Raw genomic sequence first — 17,784 nt, 5'->3', positions numbered from 1 at the left:
TTCTGTCCTGATGGAAACCATTACATCTAGATTATAAACCAGTATTATATATTGCAGAGAAGGCTTAATATATATTGATACATTGTTATAGGAAAAGAACAATAATGGTCCATTTCTACTGGGATAGAATGAGAGGATGTGTGTTACTATCTAGAAAAATTACTTGGCATTATTGTATTTACACTTTTTGTTTATTTGAAAGCCTTTTCCTTAAAACCTGTTTGTTTTTTTAAATAAATCACTTTTACTTAACTGGTCCATTGAGACCATTTCAAAATGGAATGTTGGGTTGCTTTTTTTAAAATCTGGAATTCCAGCTTGTTGTTTTCCTCTTCACAGTTAGGTGATAGTATAATAGCAAAGATGAAGGGGAAAAATAATATTTAAAAATTCAAGAAAATGTTTCAATATGGTATATGATAACTTGTCTCTCATTTTTGGAATACCTGTAATTTATGTCTTTATATATATATATATATTTTTAAAATATATTTTATTGATTTTTCACATAGGGCAAGGGAGAGGGATAGAGAGTTAGAAACATTGATGAGAGAGAAACATCGATCAGCTGCCTCCTGCACACCTCCTACTGGGGACATACAACAACCATGGTACATGCCCTTGACTGGAATCGAACCTGGGACCCTTCAGTCCGCAGGCCGATGCTCTATCCACTGAGCCAAACCAGTCAGGGCTCTTTTTATATTTATTGGTTGCATACGGTTCAGGAAAATTCATAAACTGAGGATTCCTTGCTAAGCTGGCATTAGAATTTTCCTTGACAAGCTGGCCCTTCGCTAATTGAGTTGTACTTGAATGATTCGTATCATAACCTTAGCAGAAATTCTAGACTGACATGCTGGCCTAGAATTAGGCCATGAAAATCTCAAGGAGAGTAAATAGGAATGCTTCCTCCATCTTCAAGAGCAAAGCAAGGAAGGAAATAACATCTGTAGTAACCATAAGTCATGGACTTACTTTATGTTAGTACTATTTTTAGGTAATCAATAATCTCTAAACAATACTCAACCTTTTCTAAAATTATGGGGTTTAAATTAGTGTGTTGCACATAGTAAATTAAAATATTTTTTCAATTCAGGTTATTGATTTTTCCCCTTTTTGAATTAAAAAATAATGAAAAAATGCAGATAATACATTCTTATAATTTACTTTGAATCTAGAAAATCTCCATTTCTTTCTATGAGTAATTGTTTTCTAGACAATTCTAGGGACTTGTTTGAAATTAAGGGTGTACAGCACCTAGCATGTCATTGTTTGTGATTTATTTTCTTATATGATGGAAATCTTTCCGTATTTTCTGAGTTAGTAGTTGTAACATTTACGAAGGATAACAAAGGGTTGGGCAATTTCAGAAAAATAACTCAAAGGACAGAATAATGATAATAAAATAGATAATTGAATATTATCTTTTACATTCTATAGTTCATATTTTGATTATATTTATTTTATAATATAAAATAACTTTTTTTCATTTATCTTAATATTTTTATTAGTTAACTTTCTCACAGATAATATGAAAATGATATTTCTAACCTAACAATTACTCATACCAAAAACTGGAGTTTTCACATTCATAACACATTTAAGACTATTATATTTTCAAAAATTACACATTCTTTTACTTTATAAGAGTAAGTCACTCTGAGCCTAAACCACAAGATGGCTCCCTCTTATTGGTTTGGGAAGTGTACTAGTAAGTGTCATCTAGAATGATGAGGCTATTTTCACTAATAATTGAGAGCAATACTGTGGCATAAGAGTGTATGAAAGTGAAAAAACATCATGAAAGTCAATATAATCCCATCCTTTAAGAGCTTTATTAAATAGGGCTTTCAGGGAAAACCTATTCAAAACTTTTATTTTACAAGTAATGAAATGGAGCCTAAAGATACAAGGCCATTTTACTCAATACTACTTGCTGATTCTAGCAACTGCTAAAGCCAGAGCTCCACTCTCAGCTGGTCTTTGTTCTTGATCTTTAAGTGGATGTGATAGGGCCCAGGTTTACTAAGATCAGAAGTTACAATATAAAAATTAACATCTTCCTATTTTCCTATAAAGTTTGAGTAAACTATATCCTGAAAGAAATGCAAAGTGTAAAGGAATGCAAAGTATGAGATAGAAATAGAAATTTCAGTGTTATAGAAGAAAATCTTCTAGGGGTATTCATTTTGTTTTCCAGTTCCATTAAAATGTCATTAAAGGTTCTTGGTTGAAATGCATTCTTTCTTGGGCTAATTTAAAAAGTATAAATACAGGGTTGTCATTGCTGAGCATATATGTTAATTTTGAAATCAAGAAGATATTTGATGAGGGTGCCCTCATTATTTATATCCTAACTTTAAGTTCATGTTCCACTCCCCTGTGTTTTATCTTATGTCAACTTTGCCACAAATGACTGGAATCCGAAAGGTTGGAAATGCTCAATGTACAGGCAACTTTACATGAAAGAAGAGACAAAGAGAGTTCTTACTTAATCTCTCCATCATCCCAGCATATGAAAAACCTTCATCTTAAAGCAGACATAACAATTTAATTTCTTTGACTCACTTTACTGCAGAAGATATAGCCAAATATGTCAAATATTTAAAATAGATAATTTATGGGCAATTAAAATATATCGTCAACATGATTAAGTTTTAGTCCAAATAACCATCATGTTGTTTACCTATTTCAATGTATGATTTAAAATCTATATATTAGTCCAGCCAGTGCCATTAGTGGTTGAGCATCAACCCATGAACCAGGAAGTCACCAGTAAGAGGCATGCAGGAGACAGCTGATTAATGATTCTTTCTCATCATTGATGTTTCTATCTCTCTCTCCTGCTTCCTTCCTCTCTCTGCAATCAATAAAAACTAATAATAAAATTTATATATTAAAAAATAAAATACAATTCATAAATTCAAAGAAGCAATAATGGCTTAATTGTTATTTAAACCACAAGGCAAAACTGTTAATGTAGATGTTTTCTTTAACTATTTCTTTCTGGCTTTTAATGTATGGCTAAATTTTATTCTTAATGTTAATTTCTGTTTAATAATAAAAATAGAACTATTTTAATTACCTACACAGTTAAAACTTTCATTTCATGCAAGAATCTCTAGTTTTGAAAAGTATTTGTATAGAACTAGTTTATTCATATCTATTCTATGTCATTCCAAAGAAAAAGAAAACATTATAAATCAACTATTATACATGGTCAAACAATAATTTAGAAAAATTATAAATAATTAATTTACCCCTTCAACTTTAGAATAAGTGAAAACTAATGGAATTGGTATCAGCCTTAAAAGACAATGATAAACCTGCTAAAATTACAGAGAACCATGAATCAGAAAGTGAACATGTGCTCTTGATTATTCACCTTTATGACTTTCTTTTTTCTAAAATAAAACATATTTTTTATTGATTTTTTTTTACAGAGAGAAAGGGATAGAGATAGAGAATTAGAAACATTGATGAGAGAGAAACATCGATCAGCTGCCTCCTGCACACTCCCTACTGAGGATGTGCCCACATCCAATGTACATGCCTTTGACCGAAATCAAATCTGGGACCCTTAAGTCCACATGTTAATACTCTATCCCAAACTGGTTAGGGCTACCGTTATGTATTTTTTTAAGTATGATTATTCTTCAATAAATTCATGATAATTTTATTGCTTCATGTTTAATATATTTACTACTAATAAAATTCCCTTAAGATACTGTTGCAGTTTATGAATTCTACTTATCAGGCACTTTCAAAACCTGAATAACAAGCTCATATATCAAACCATCATCATGGTTGAAATAAACTATAAGAGTTTTCAATTAACAAAATAATTTTTATATGAGTCTGAGGAGTTAGAAACTATTACAATAAAGTCAGGTTGAGTTTAATTGAAATGTTCCAAGAAAAATATGTTGTCTTCTTTTGCCTCTTCTAAAAATCAAGTGAGAGATTTGCTTACATTTGCAAAATGTTTCCTTGGTAACAGTTCCATACCTCAGGGAATAAATTCATAAAGTACCTACGGTATTTCAAACATTTTAATTCTTTTGCAGTAGTGAATTTTAATGCAATATGTTCAACTTTTATTTTTTTTTAGCAAACATTGCTTAAGTGGGAGTACTGGGTAAATAGCAAAAACATTTGTGCAATATTTGGGGATCTTGATGAATTACATCAAAATTCAATATGTTGAAACAAAAAATGAGAAGATAGATCATATTCAAAATAAATTTTAAGTAATTTTGTTTTTGGTGCCTATCACTGTTGTAAATTGAAAAAGTAAAGTCTAACTAGATGTTATATATAGCTCTCAAGTACCCATAGATTTTCAACCATTTTGCTCAAATCTACATAATAAAACAACATAAAGAAGATACACAAAATTGTACTTAGCCTTACCTAGTTTTGCTCAGTGGCTAGTGTCAGCCTGCAGACTGAAGGGTCCCGGGTTCAATTCCAGTCAAGGGTACATGCCTGGGTTTCAGACTCCATACCCAGTTGGGGGGATGTGTGCAAGAGGCAGCTGATCAATGATTCTTTCTCATCATTGATGTTTCTATCTCTCCTTCTCCCTTCCTCTCTGAAATCAATAAAAAATATATTTAAAACAAATGTGTACTTAAACACAAAGAGATTTACCATGTAACAAAGATAAGAATAATATGGAAACATTCTCAGTTATATTATACTAGAGGCCCAATGCACGAAATTCATGCAAGGGGCTCAGTCCCCGCTGCCATGGTGGCTGCCTCTGCCTTGGCCCCATCTCTGCAGCTCCATCCAGAAGGTCATCTGGTCCAATTAGCATATTTCACTTTTATTATTATAGAAAACAAATGAGGTAAGTCATATTTTAGAAGAATTACTGTAGTACCTGGAGGCTAGTTATGTTATGTCAATTCACTCCTGTGACTCAGAGCTTATGGCATATAAAAGATATGTTAATATGTACATCCCTCTGAGAAGTACTGTGATTCACCATGATGTTACTGTATACAGTAACATGTGATTCTATAATGATTAAAGATATCAAGAAAGAGTGACTATTACCTTCTGATATAATTTGTGACCAAAGTGATCAGCAGCATTATCACTTCATCACATTACCTTTATAGCCCCTTAGTTGTCCATACTGGTGATGATATATATGAAATACTGAATAGAAACCCTGCCCTTGAGAAAAGTAAAATTAATTAGGAGATGCAAGATGAATACTAGTGATTACACAGAACACAAAGGGAATTCTACAAGTGCCTTAAGAGGCAGTATAGAAAAATGGTGAAAAACAGACTGAATTAAAAACTTGATTGCACCATCTACTAGTAGTAGATTGTACTATTGAGATCATCTAATCCAGGGAATTTTTTTTTAAGTTTTTTTTTTTAACCTTCATTTTCTGTTCTGTAAAATTTAGATACTTTGGCCCTGGCTGAGTAGCTCAATTTGTTAGAGTGCTATCCAGATATGCCAAAGTTGTGGGTTTGATCCCTGGTCAGGGCACATACAAGAATCAACCAATGAATGCATGAATAAGCGCAGCAACAAATTCTCTCTCTCCTCTCTCTCTCCCTAAAATCAATAGATACTTTTAGAATTGTCATAAAAACTTACTGAATTGATATTTATAAAAAAGAAAATAACTTTCAAATAATGCCCATAAAATAGAAACAGCATTTTTATTAGACTCTCAGACTGCAAGGAACAAAGGCACACTTGGATTCATTCAGGTGATAAGGGTCTATTATAAAGGGACTAGAGGCCCGAAGCATGTGCAAGGGGTTCAGCCCTCGCAGCCCCGTCTGCCTTGGCGCTGCCTCACAGCCTGGCCAACTCAGCTGCTGCCTTGCAGCCCTGGCCACCTCAGGGCCCCACGGCCCCGCCCCCACCCACTGGTGTTCAAGAAGGTCGTTCAGGAAGGTCGTTCTGGAAGGTTATTATCTGGTCTAATTAGCATATTAGCTCTTTATTATATAGGATGGAAAACATTACAAAAATAATCTTGGCCACTGGCATATAAATTCCACAAGGTAAGAGCTCTTCTGTTCATTAACAAATCCTCCACTTAGAGTATGCACTTGGCACACAGGCACTTGATAAGTATTTGTGGAATGAGTGACGCACTGCAATATTACTAAACATTGGGAAACCATTCAAAATAGGCACTGTAACTCTTACCTGGTCACACCCTCTCAGCTGGCACTCTGCTTCCTACTCTCAGCGGCTCACTATTTCAAGGCTATGGACCTCAAACATATGCTTTCTTTACTTCTTCACCTGCTGAGTGTGCCCTAGCTTTTTCTCTATGCATACAGGCTTCTCTGGACTTGTCATTTTTCTGCAGTATTTCAGCTTCTGCTTCCATTACCAACTACTAACCTCCTCAGTAGGTCCCCTAGTCAACACCCCCAAAGCAAGAATTTAGTTGGTTCAGGTAGTCAGATTCTAATACAGTCTGCTTCTATTGGGCAAAGTTTTGCATCCAGGTTACCTCATAATCTGTTAACCACTTCATAAATTGGCCTAGTTTGAATTAGGTAACTATTCCTGGTTTTCATTAGCTGTGGCCAAGATAGGAATGTCCTCTAGTATAAAGATAGTATAGGTCATGTAATCTCTGTGTAAGAAAACTTAAAAAAGGTATAAGAATAGCATTAATTTGGAAGTTTACTAGAAAGAGACTATATAAATAGGAAAAAGCTTATTTGTCTTAGCCAAGACAAATTAAAACAAAACAAAACAAATAAAAAAACCATTATGGTTTCATTTGGGAAAGAGGGAGAACCCCAAAGTGTACTAAATAATAATGTCATTGGTGAGATGCAATCACTTACATATAAAGGAATCCTAATATGAAAAACTCAGGGTCCATAACAACCGACTGAAGGCTCGACCAAACAATGGAAGTTAGTCCTGAAGTAAGTGTAGGTGCTGTGGTGACTCAGAGATGACTGCCAAGGGGGCTGTGGCAGGCCTGGAGAGAGGCCCAAAGAGAGAGGCAGGGTCTGATCCACAGCCTCTGTGGCAACTGTTGATCAGCTGTCACCTCTCTCTTTCTCTCCTAGCTTCACCAGCAGCTACACCTCTGATTCTCTCTGGGCCTCCACAGGGGCTGCAAATTAGCCCTGTCTCTCTGATCAGGCCTGGAGATAGACCTAGAGATGCTGACTGGCATAGAAACCAACCCATCAGAACCAAATAGGTCAGCAGGGAAGAACAGTTGGGGGGCAAGATCAGGATGGCAGGGGAGAGCAGTTGGGAGCAAGATCAGGCCAGCAGGCAGAGGCAGTTAGGAGCGATCAAGCAGGAAGGCAAAGGCAGTTAGGGGAGATGAGGCAGGCAGGCAGAGAGGTTGGGGCAATCAGGCAGGCAGGCAGAGAGGTTAGGGGAACTCAGTCAGGCAGGCAGAGGCAGTTAGGGGTGATCAGGCAGGAAGGCAAGCAATTAGGAGCCAGCAGTCCCAGATTGTGAGAGTAGGGGGATGTCTGACTGCTGTTTTAGGCCCTATATCCCCAAGGGATCCCCGATTGAAAAGGTGCAGGCTGGGCTTAGGGACCCCCCCTCTATGCATGAATTTTGTGCACTGGGCCACTAGTTTTTTATAATAAAATTCTAATATGCAAATTGACTCAACAGTGGAAGGACAGGTTGCTCTGATGTGCACTGACCACCAGGGGGCAGATGCTCAATACATGAGCTGACTTCTCATGGTCAGTGTGCTCCACTCAGCTAGAAGCTGGCTCATGGCTGGCAAGCGAAGTGCTGGTGGCAGGAGCCTTTCCAGCCTCTGAAGCAGTGCTAAGGACCAAGGAGCTGAGTGGTAAGAGCAGTGAGCAGGCAGGTGATAAGTCATGAGGGTTCCCGGACTGTGAGAGGAATCCCAGACTGCAAGAGGGATGTACGCCAGCAGGCTTACGCCCAATCCCCAGGGATATCGGGCCTAAACCAGCAGGAGGACATCTCCTGAGGGGACCTAGACTGTGAGAGGGCACCATGACTCAACCACCAGTAGTTGTAAGAGGGACGAAATATCCATTGGAATAGAAGGACTTATCCCATTATTCACCAGTCTGCCACCAAAATAAAATAGGATCAGGTAAAATGGTATGGAAGTAACATCAGAAGTCATGGATTCCAAGCTGTTTCCATACTGCAGGTTTTAGTCACCCCACACTCAATCCAAAGGGTTAGTTCTAAAAAGAAAGACACAATTCAATCATGTCCTATCATTCCTGAAAATTTCCCAGTGGAACTCTATGACTGACAAAGTCCTTAGAAAGCCTCTGATGGTCTGGAAATCTACTACTCTAGCATTGACTCTTACCTGGGCCTATTAATATTTTTTGCTCCAAACATATTAATTTACTTATAAATTTCTAACCCTTGGAAATCATATTTCATGGGTACCTTTGTACATAGCATTCTTTCTGACTAATATAAGTGATTAATACCATGTACCATTTTTACAATATTTAGTTCCCCTTGGAAAACATTACCAAATAGATTATGGAAGCATGCTAAATATAATAAACTCAGGCTTTTCTTCTGGATTCTTTTTCCTTCCAAAATATTCTTTGTATATATCTATCATGATAGCTATTCCTTTTGCTATTATTGTTTTATCCTTGATTGCCTCCCAAAATTTACTGAGAGTTCTTTAAAATTATTTTTTAAATTTCTGTATGTATGTGACTAACACATGTTGATTAATAATACTTAATAACTCTCTGACCTATATGTTTTTGTCTTTCTCCCTCTTCTTTCTCTCTGAAATCAATAAAAATATATTTTTTATTTATTTTTTATTTTTTTATTTTATTTTTTAAATATATTTTATTGATTTTTTGTACAGAGAGGAAGGGAGAGAGATAGAGAGTTAGAAACATCAATGAGAGAGAGTCATTGATCAGCCGCCTCTTGCACACCCCCTACTGGGGATATGCCCGCAACCAAGGTACATGCCCTTGACCGGAATCGAACCCGGGGCCTTTCAGTCCCTAAGCCGACGCTCTATCCATTGAGCCAAAACGGTTTTAGCAATAAAAATATATTTTAAAAATAATAAATATGTGCAGTTTACTGTATATCCATTATACCTCAATAAAGATGCTAAAAAAAACTTTATATATATGAACAAAATTTTCAATATGTTTTAAACAACGTTATTTGTACTTTGATTTGACTGAGTATTTAAATCATCAAGCAGGCTACAAATGAGTATATGGCTTTTGTTTACCTTTCTAGCAAAATGCAAACCAAATTTAAAGAGAATATAATAAAGAATAAATTATAAAACCAATCTCCGAGTGATGGCACTTCCACAACACACAACCTCTATTGGTAGATATTTATTTTACTTCCATGAGGTTTTTGTTGTCATTAGGACATGCCCAGTTGCGTGCAAGCCTCCAAAAGCTCATACTTTAATCATGCTGACAAATTATTGTGAAATTAATTGTGATTCTTTTTGAAATGTAAAGTAGGGACATTTTGTAACAAGTTGAGAAAGCCTTAAGGAATCTGATATATGCCTTAAAGAAACTATGACACACTTGTTTTTAATATTAAAAGTTAAATATGATGTTCCTTACGGTAACATCCCATGTTACTTTTTTGTTTTTGAGATAGTACAGGGCATGGGTTTGTGGGTTTGTTTGTTTGTTTTTTCATAAAAATTATAATACATTGAATGAATAATAGGCCATTTTAATTTTAATGTAGAAACATGAGACAAAATCTATTTATTATAATTCCAGTGATTACTAAGAGAGACGAAGAGACTACAACTGGAGAGAGTTGAGAGAGCAAATAAGAATTCAAATGCTAAAGTCCATCAGGATTGATGCAGACTCAGTGGCACCATTTACTTAGTAACTCTATGACTGACCACTCCAAGTCTTAGCTCCTTCAGCTATAAAATAAGGTTGTGAAGAATAAATGAGATCATGTACATACTGAACTTAGTCTAGTGTTGAAATGGGAGTGTTGTTTTAGCAGATAGATTATACAGACAAATTAAATATGTATAAAGGTAGAAAAATATTTTTATTAAAAATGTTATTAACATATTTGTTCATTTAAAATAAACATTTCTGGGAGCCTGTTATATGCCCTCTCCTATGTTTTATATAAAATTACTGAAAATTTGATGACAAGAGAGTTTTCGTTCCCAGTAATTTATGATTCATGTAGAACATAAGTCACAAACAATGAGATTGCATTGTAACTGTGACTCCTTAAGCACACAGACCACATATTTTCATTTACAACACTATCTGGCACAGAGTCCATACTCCAAAAATATTTGTTAAAAGAAAGAAGGGAAAAGAAGAGAGAATGAGAACAACTATTAAAGAAGACACATTTAAAAATGCGTCTAAAGTGAAGGCCTGCAGCAGGATAGGAACCAGGTAGAGAGGGGCGATTGGGGGATATGGGGAAAGAGGAAACATCTATAATACTCTTAACAATAAAAAAATTTTTTTTTAAAGAATGAAAATCTCAAATTGCCTGGGAAGAAGAGATGATATTTAAAAGTGAGTTTTAAAAGACGAGGTGAAGAGTGAAAGAAAACTATCCCAGGCCAAGGGAATAAATGCCAAGGGAAGTAACACACACACACAGAAAAAAAATATCTAGGAAATGCTGCTGGAATGGAGTATAGGTTCATGGGATGAAAAGACGAGTGATGGATAGTGAGCGGTCAGGTTTGAAAGATGTTATTGATGCAAAATTGTGAAGATCTTCCTAGTCAAGCTTGGACTTCATAGAGATAAGAGGGTTTTCACTTAGGTAATGGGAAGGTATACTATATATATGGTGGGGCAAAAGAAGGTTTATGTTGTTCACATGGAAAATAATTCAATAATTAATAAATAATACAAGAATAAACTTCTATGTACTCAAACTATAAACCCACTTTTGCTCTACCCTGTATGTGTATAAATATATTTATATAAAGGATCACCATATATATATATACTGAGTGGCCAGATTATTATGATCTATGGACGCATAATAATCTGGCCACTCAGTGTATATCCTATATAATAAAAGGCTAATATGCAAATTGTTCCCTCAACCAGGAGTTCAACCAGCAGGCAGGCTGGCCAACCACCTGGCCAGGCTGGCCCGACCCCACCCAAATTCATGCACCAGGCCTCTATATATTATATTACATATATATATATATATATATATATATATATATATATATATATATATATATATATATATATAAAATGCATTCAGAAATCATAATAATCTGGCCACTCAGTATATATATATGGAGGAGTACCAGTATAACTTGCTTTGTTTTAAGAAAGATAATCAGGGCTTATTTGTGGTGGGTAAATGAATTAGAAAGAGTGGTGACAGAGAAGCCACTTAAGAGGTCAGTGCACAATTAAAACCATCAGCTAGGCTATATTTGGATAAAACTATATAAAAGTCAAATATTTGTAGACAGTTATTCCCTTCAGCACTTTCTCCCTCTTTCTCCTCAGGAACTATGCAAGCTACTTCTTGACTTCTTTGGGCTGCCCACTGAGGGGTTGAAAAGTACACCAATCCCTGTGCCACGATCCAGGAAGTGAGTCATCACTCAGGCAACCTTACAGGCTGAAACCAACTTCTAAGGTGAACAGGAAATCAACATCTGACAAATATGAGAACAAAAGAAAATGAGAAAACAACTAAACTGAAAAATAGATAATAGTGTGAATGAATAATAGATCAGGTAAAAACACAAAGTGAAGTTGGTCCCTGAAAGACATGTCAAATATGCAGACATGAAGTAGTAAAGTAAACAAATAGATAAAAAGAAATAAAGGACAATGTAAAGAAGTAAGAAAAATAGGAAATCCACAAAATTTGGGAAAACAAACAAGTACGTAACACTAGTATTAAGATATCAATAATTGAGATGACTCTCTGTGCACTTCCATCTGATTTACCCCATTTGTTTATTGCTGGGATAAGTGTCTGTCTCATCCATGGTTCTTGTAATGAACACACCTCACATCAACACTCCCTACACACACACACACACACACACACACACACACACACACACCACTATGGCTTACACATAAAAGGAAGTAATAAAACAATAAAATCTGTTCCAAGAAATAGACTGGGACACCTTAACTTGCTTCTTTCCTTGCCTCCTTTGTCCTCCAATTCTTGGCTTTGAACACATGCTTTCAACAATTCTTGTGCCTCTCTGGTTCCAGGTATCTTTCACCTTTCTAGGCTTTAACATCCCATGTAGTTCTTCCAGCAAAAGAGTCCCCACATTTATATAATTCAAAAGTGATCACCCTGACAAGTCCAGTTTCCTGTCAACTGTAATTTTTTTAAAAAGAGAAAATGTCCAGAGTCTTCCACTAGCTGAGCTCCCACTTCCATTCTGCTTCTGCTTCTCATCTCTTTACTTAAGAAAGTTTTAGAAGGGCTAATCTAAGTCATGATTCTGGGAGCAAGAAGATGAGTGCGCCTGGCTCAGGTGAAGGAGTGGATCTGCTGAAAGGGAAGTTAACATCAAGCAACTCAGACTACCTGGACAACTCAGACTACCTCTGCTGCTCCAAATAATTCTTTATAAATGTTTTACTTGGTGTATTTTAGATGACTTTACATGTAAGCCAATGAAAAAAAAAAAATGACGTTCGGATGGTTACTGGAAAGCAGTATAATGCCCAGTGTTCCTTCTTTTTACCATTTTACCAATGACGTGAACATCAGTGAGTTCATGAAGTTCAGGTACCTGCCATGGGCCCTGACACTTTATGAGAAAATGGCCCCAACATTTTTTTTTCCTCTTTTCTCTTTAGTCACTGTGGCCTCTGCAATATGATTTTTATAAATCAGAAAGAAACTGATAACCTAAAGATAGAGGGAGCCACTAGTAACTAAACATACTATACTAATCAAAAATAATTTTACATAAAGAACAACTTAGAAGAAAACCCAGCCACCTCTATTGTGATTGTCATGAATTCTACTTTAAAAGTGTTCTGTAGAAAAAGGTAAGAAATAATGACAATAATAGTGACCATTTTTTAATTCTTACTATTGAAAAGTATTGTACTACTATTTAAAAACATTATCTTATTTAATCTTCATGATACCCTATGAGATAGATATCCAGATCCCAGTGTTATATACAAGAAAATGAAAGCTATTAGAGAAGTTAACTAAAATGCTTAAGATAACACAGCAAGAACATATCTGAAAATATATTGATGATCAATATGTAAGCAGGCCCACCTGATTCTAACCACCTGCAAAATCAGAGCAGACTTTTACTTAGGAGGTGGCAAATAGGCCTCAGAATTCTATAATTTATTTCAGGGTCTGATAAAACCAAAGGCCAGCTCACAAAATATATATATATATATATATATATATATATATATATATATATATATATATGTGTGTGTGTGTGTGTGTGTGTGTGTGTGTGTGTGTGTGTGTGCATATATATATATATCATCTCTAAACAAACCCGTAAACACATAGTTCTATATACACACAGGACAAGTATACATAATTTTGAGAAGTCAATTAACAGGATATTCTTTTTTAAGACACTGTCATTTTTTTCCAAGTATTTAAATAAATATTTGGTATGAAAAGTCATCAAATGTAATCTTACATTAACTTCCTCATAAATAATTGATAGATCTGCCATGTCAAAAGATGTATACACTGTTACGATTAAAAACACCTATCATTCTTTCTTAGAGAGCTTTATTACATTTGTTTTAAAAATATAATTCAAGTATTAAAATAATTCTCTCATTTGGATTTATTAAAAGGTAATTGAGAAAATTGGGATATTAACACTAACATATAATAAGATGCTTCAAAGCATAGTTTTATATGTGTTGCAACCTGGTTAAAAAAGGGAAGAGATGCCCTAGCTGGTTTGGCTCAGTGGATAGAGTGTCAGCCTGCAAAGTGAAGGGTTCAGGGTTTGATTCCAGTCAAGGGCACATGCCCTAATTATAGGTTATGGGCTTAATCTCCAGTAGAGGGCATGCAGAAGGCAGCCAATCAATGCTTCTTTCTCATCATTGATGTTTCAATCTCTCTCTTCCTCTCCCTTCATCTCTGAAATCAATAAAAGTATATTTTTAAAAGAGGAAGAAACTAATTTTTCTTCTCTTATTAAAAATTAGAGAATGGTGCCACACAAAATTTCTGAATATTTCTGCAAATATTCAGAAACACAAGTAAATAAAATAAAGGAGACTTGTGAACTTGGAATTGTAGATTCCAAATTAACCCTGAGAAATGCATATTTTGGGGAAAAAAACATTCATAATCATCTTCATATTCCTAAACCCAAGTACAGAGCTAAAATACTGATTCTAAAGAAAAGATAAATTTTCTGTCAGCTTTCATTATAAACTTCTAAGAAGAAATGACAAACCATTTTAAATAGAACATTAGGCAGAAAACTAAAATAATTTATCAAATAAGTAATAGAGTTCTTAAAGAGCTCATAAGTTAAAGAAAAATAACAAATTATAAACATCAATATAAAATATGTATATGCACAAATTCATATAATATGAACATGCTTACATAGCTACATACATATATTAACTTAGTATCTAGAAAAAAGGAGAATAACTTACTATGACAGAATTAATCTGGCAAATACTCTTATTTAAATATTTTTAAGACTTGGCTAATAAAAGCCATAATAATCCCACATCTATGAGACAGTAAAACCAGTACCACTGAATACCTATATGATAGCCCAAAAGATCTGAAAACTACATAATAAGGGCAGAAAGTAGATACAAAGGAATTTATAGTAGCACAATCCCACTCTCTTACAGTGTCGTTCAGATAAAACTCAGCAAGGTTCAAGTTTATTGGAATCTCAAGGCATGCATTCCAGAGAATCTTTTGTATATAGTACAAAGTGATTGCATTAGGAGTAACTTGTTACAAAACAAAACTTTATTCTATGACCTTGTAAGAAGCAGATGTGGCAACATCTTGAAGCCATACACCTCCAGAACAATACACATACATGGCAGGGCATGGCTGTGCATCAAAAAGAGAGGTACAGATGTAAGCCAAGTGGCATATAAAAAAATCTCAGAGGGTATGAAAGAGTATGCATTTCAAAAATGAGAGAAGTTATTATGGGCTCTGGTGATTAGAAAAGACTTTAAGGGCCTGATAGAAACCTGAGTCTTGAAGAATGGAGAGTTAAGGAAACTAATATTTAGTAAGCCTCCATAATACAGTGGGCACTGTCCCAGGAATTTTATAGGTCTTCTCCTTTTAGTCCTACAGGCATTCTATGAAGTTGTATTTTCATGCACATTTTACACGTAAGTCGGTGAGGTAACTGTCCTGACGAAGCCAAAGAAACCTCATTTGGACCTTGGTCTGTGATGCTCATGCCATTCCTTCTCACGGGTGAGACTCAAACAGGTGAAGAGAAAGGTTGGCTCACAGAAAATACCCTATGGAAAAAGGAGAGATTCACTGAAAGGTAAGGTAGGATGTGTGTGTAAGACTTAGGAAGTGGACCAGTGAAGTTTGAGATTAAATTAAAGCAGGATATCTCAACAAGGTGTGCTTCGTATTATTACCAGAGTTAAATTCCCAAAGTATGCATCCATTCATCCATTCACCAAATATGTATTAATAAATATTAAGTACTGGCTCTGTACCAGGCACATGCTAGCCATTTGGAAACATTATTTTAAAAGTCAAACAAAAATCCTGCTCTTGTGGAAAACCAAAAGCCATAGTAAATAAGCTGCCTAGTCTTTTAGGAGGTGATAGGGTTTAAGAAAAAAAAAAAATTAAAGGGCAGATCTATCATATTATTCTATTCACTCTAGATATTTGATGATTTTCTGGAAACAAAAAAATTAACTTTGGAGCATATTTTCACAGTAAGGCTTTCTATGACTCACCTTAAGTAATACTTCTCTTTACTCCTCTTCCAAAACCACCCTGGAAAAAAAAAATCAGACCAGGAAACTTTCAATCTTGCCAAAATATCATACAAAAAAAACAAAAAAACTTGCTCATATTGCTTTTTCCACCTGAGAGAGTATTCAGTTACTAAGATTTATTGAAATTATAGCCATCTTTTAAAGCCCCATACAAATATAGCCTCTTTTTTTTTTTAGATACAAAAAAATTTATAATAGCACAAGCCAACATTTTAAGGTTAAAAATTAACCTCTCTTCATCTTCTGCCTCCTTAAACAGATAGTAAGTTTTTCTGTAAGTGAATTGGTGAAAACATGATAAGACTGGAGGTCAAATTTTGAAGGTTTATAAAGGCCCCAATTAGGTGTCTAGGTGTTTGCCTCCTACATAGTAACTTGATATGACTAAAATATATTTCTTTGTGGTTTATGAAACTGTGTGTAGGTGAAGTAAGAAATCTTATAAAGTCAAATATGTCCCATTTAAAAAAAATAAGTAATGGAAAAATAAGTAAAATATATACCTGAAGGAGCAGAAGTAAATTACATCATTCCTCAGAGTCTGAGAAAGAAAAAATAAGCTAAACATCTCAAAATCAATAGAATTCTGACAAACTCTTCAAGCTATTGAACTCCACACAATGTCTTCCCCTTAAGATCTGATTTAGCCCTGATCATGTTTATCAGTGCTCTCCTTTCCCTCCCTTTCATCTCTAATTACTTTCAATGTTCTGGAAAGTGTAAGAACACACATCTGAAATGGATAGAGTAGAAACTGAGTAGAACAAATTCCCATAGAAACCAATAGGAGGGAAAAGAATATGATTCTTCATACTTTGTCAAATTTGTCCCTCTGTGTACCTCCAGAGTCCCACAAGTCTGCTGCCCCCATACTGCCAAACTCAGAATCTTGGACCAGAATTTTGTTTCCATGTTTGAGAAACCACACTAATGAAAAAAGCTCATTAAAATAACTGTTTTATAATTTACAGTAGATTTCAGTAGCCGCTAGCTTTATTCTTAAAATAGATTTATAGTTAATATAGAACACAGAACAAGAAAAGTAGAATAGGGCCAAAGGGCAGGAGAGAAAACATTTCAAGGACAGAGATAAATGGTAATATTTTAAGTAATCAATTAGAGGACCTAGATAATTTCTAACCATGTTAACATTGATCAGTTATGCTTTTTTTTCTTACATATATCACTAAGTGCCAATTTCTATTGTATTGCTCCTCCAATTTTTAGTTCTTATATTTATCATGTGTACTTGAGAACTAGGAGAAATAGGATAAGTGGAAGAAATCTTCAGGAGTAAACTAGATTCCTGGGATGGGGAAGGAGATGCCAATATTCAATGTATTTGAATATATTTTTAAACGTGTTGGGATGGGAAAGAAATGAAGCAAGGAGGGGCAAAAGGGAAGAAACCAGAAAGGAAGCAGAAGAGGGATGGAGAGCAGAAGGGAGAGAAAAGGCATGGAGGGAGGGAGAAAACCAGACTGAGAAAACAATCTTCTTGGAAGTGAAAATTATTTAAGCTTTTTGGCTTTCTTTTCAGCATCAACCATATTATTTCACATTAGAGGTTAATAGGAAAATACAGTAAAAATATAAAGCATTAAGGAACAAAGAAAAGCATCAGGAGAGGAACTATGAGACGAAGCAGAAGCTCTTTATTAACAATAAAAATTTAAAAGTTATTATTGAAGTAAGAGGCAAACAAATGTGCGATTGTACTTTTTGGTCTCAGACCAAAGCTGCATGTCCTAATCCGTGAGCCCTATAATAAGGAGCA

This window comes from Pipistrellus hanaki (assembly GCF_964339955.1).
Source record: "Pipistrellus hanaki genome assembly, chromosome: 5".
Classification (NCBI taxonomy): domain Eukaryota; kingdom Metazoa; phylum Chordata; class Mammalia; order Chiroptera; family Vespertilionidae; genus Pipistrellus; species Pipistrellus hanaki.
Note: the sequence above shows the minus strand (reverse complement) of the source record.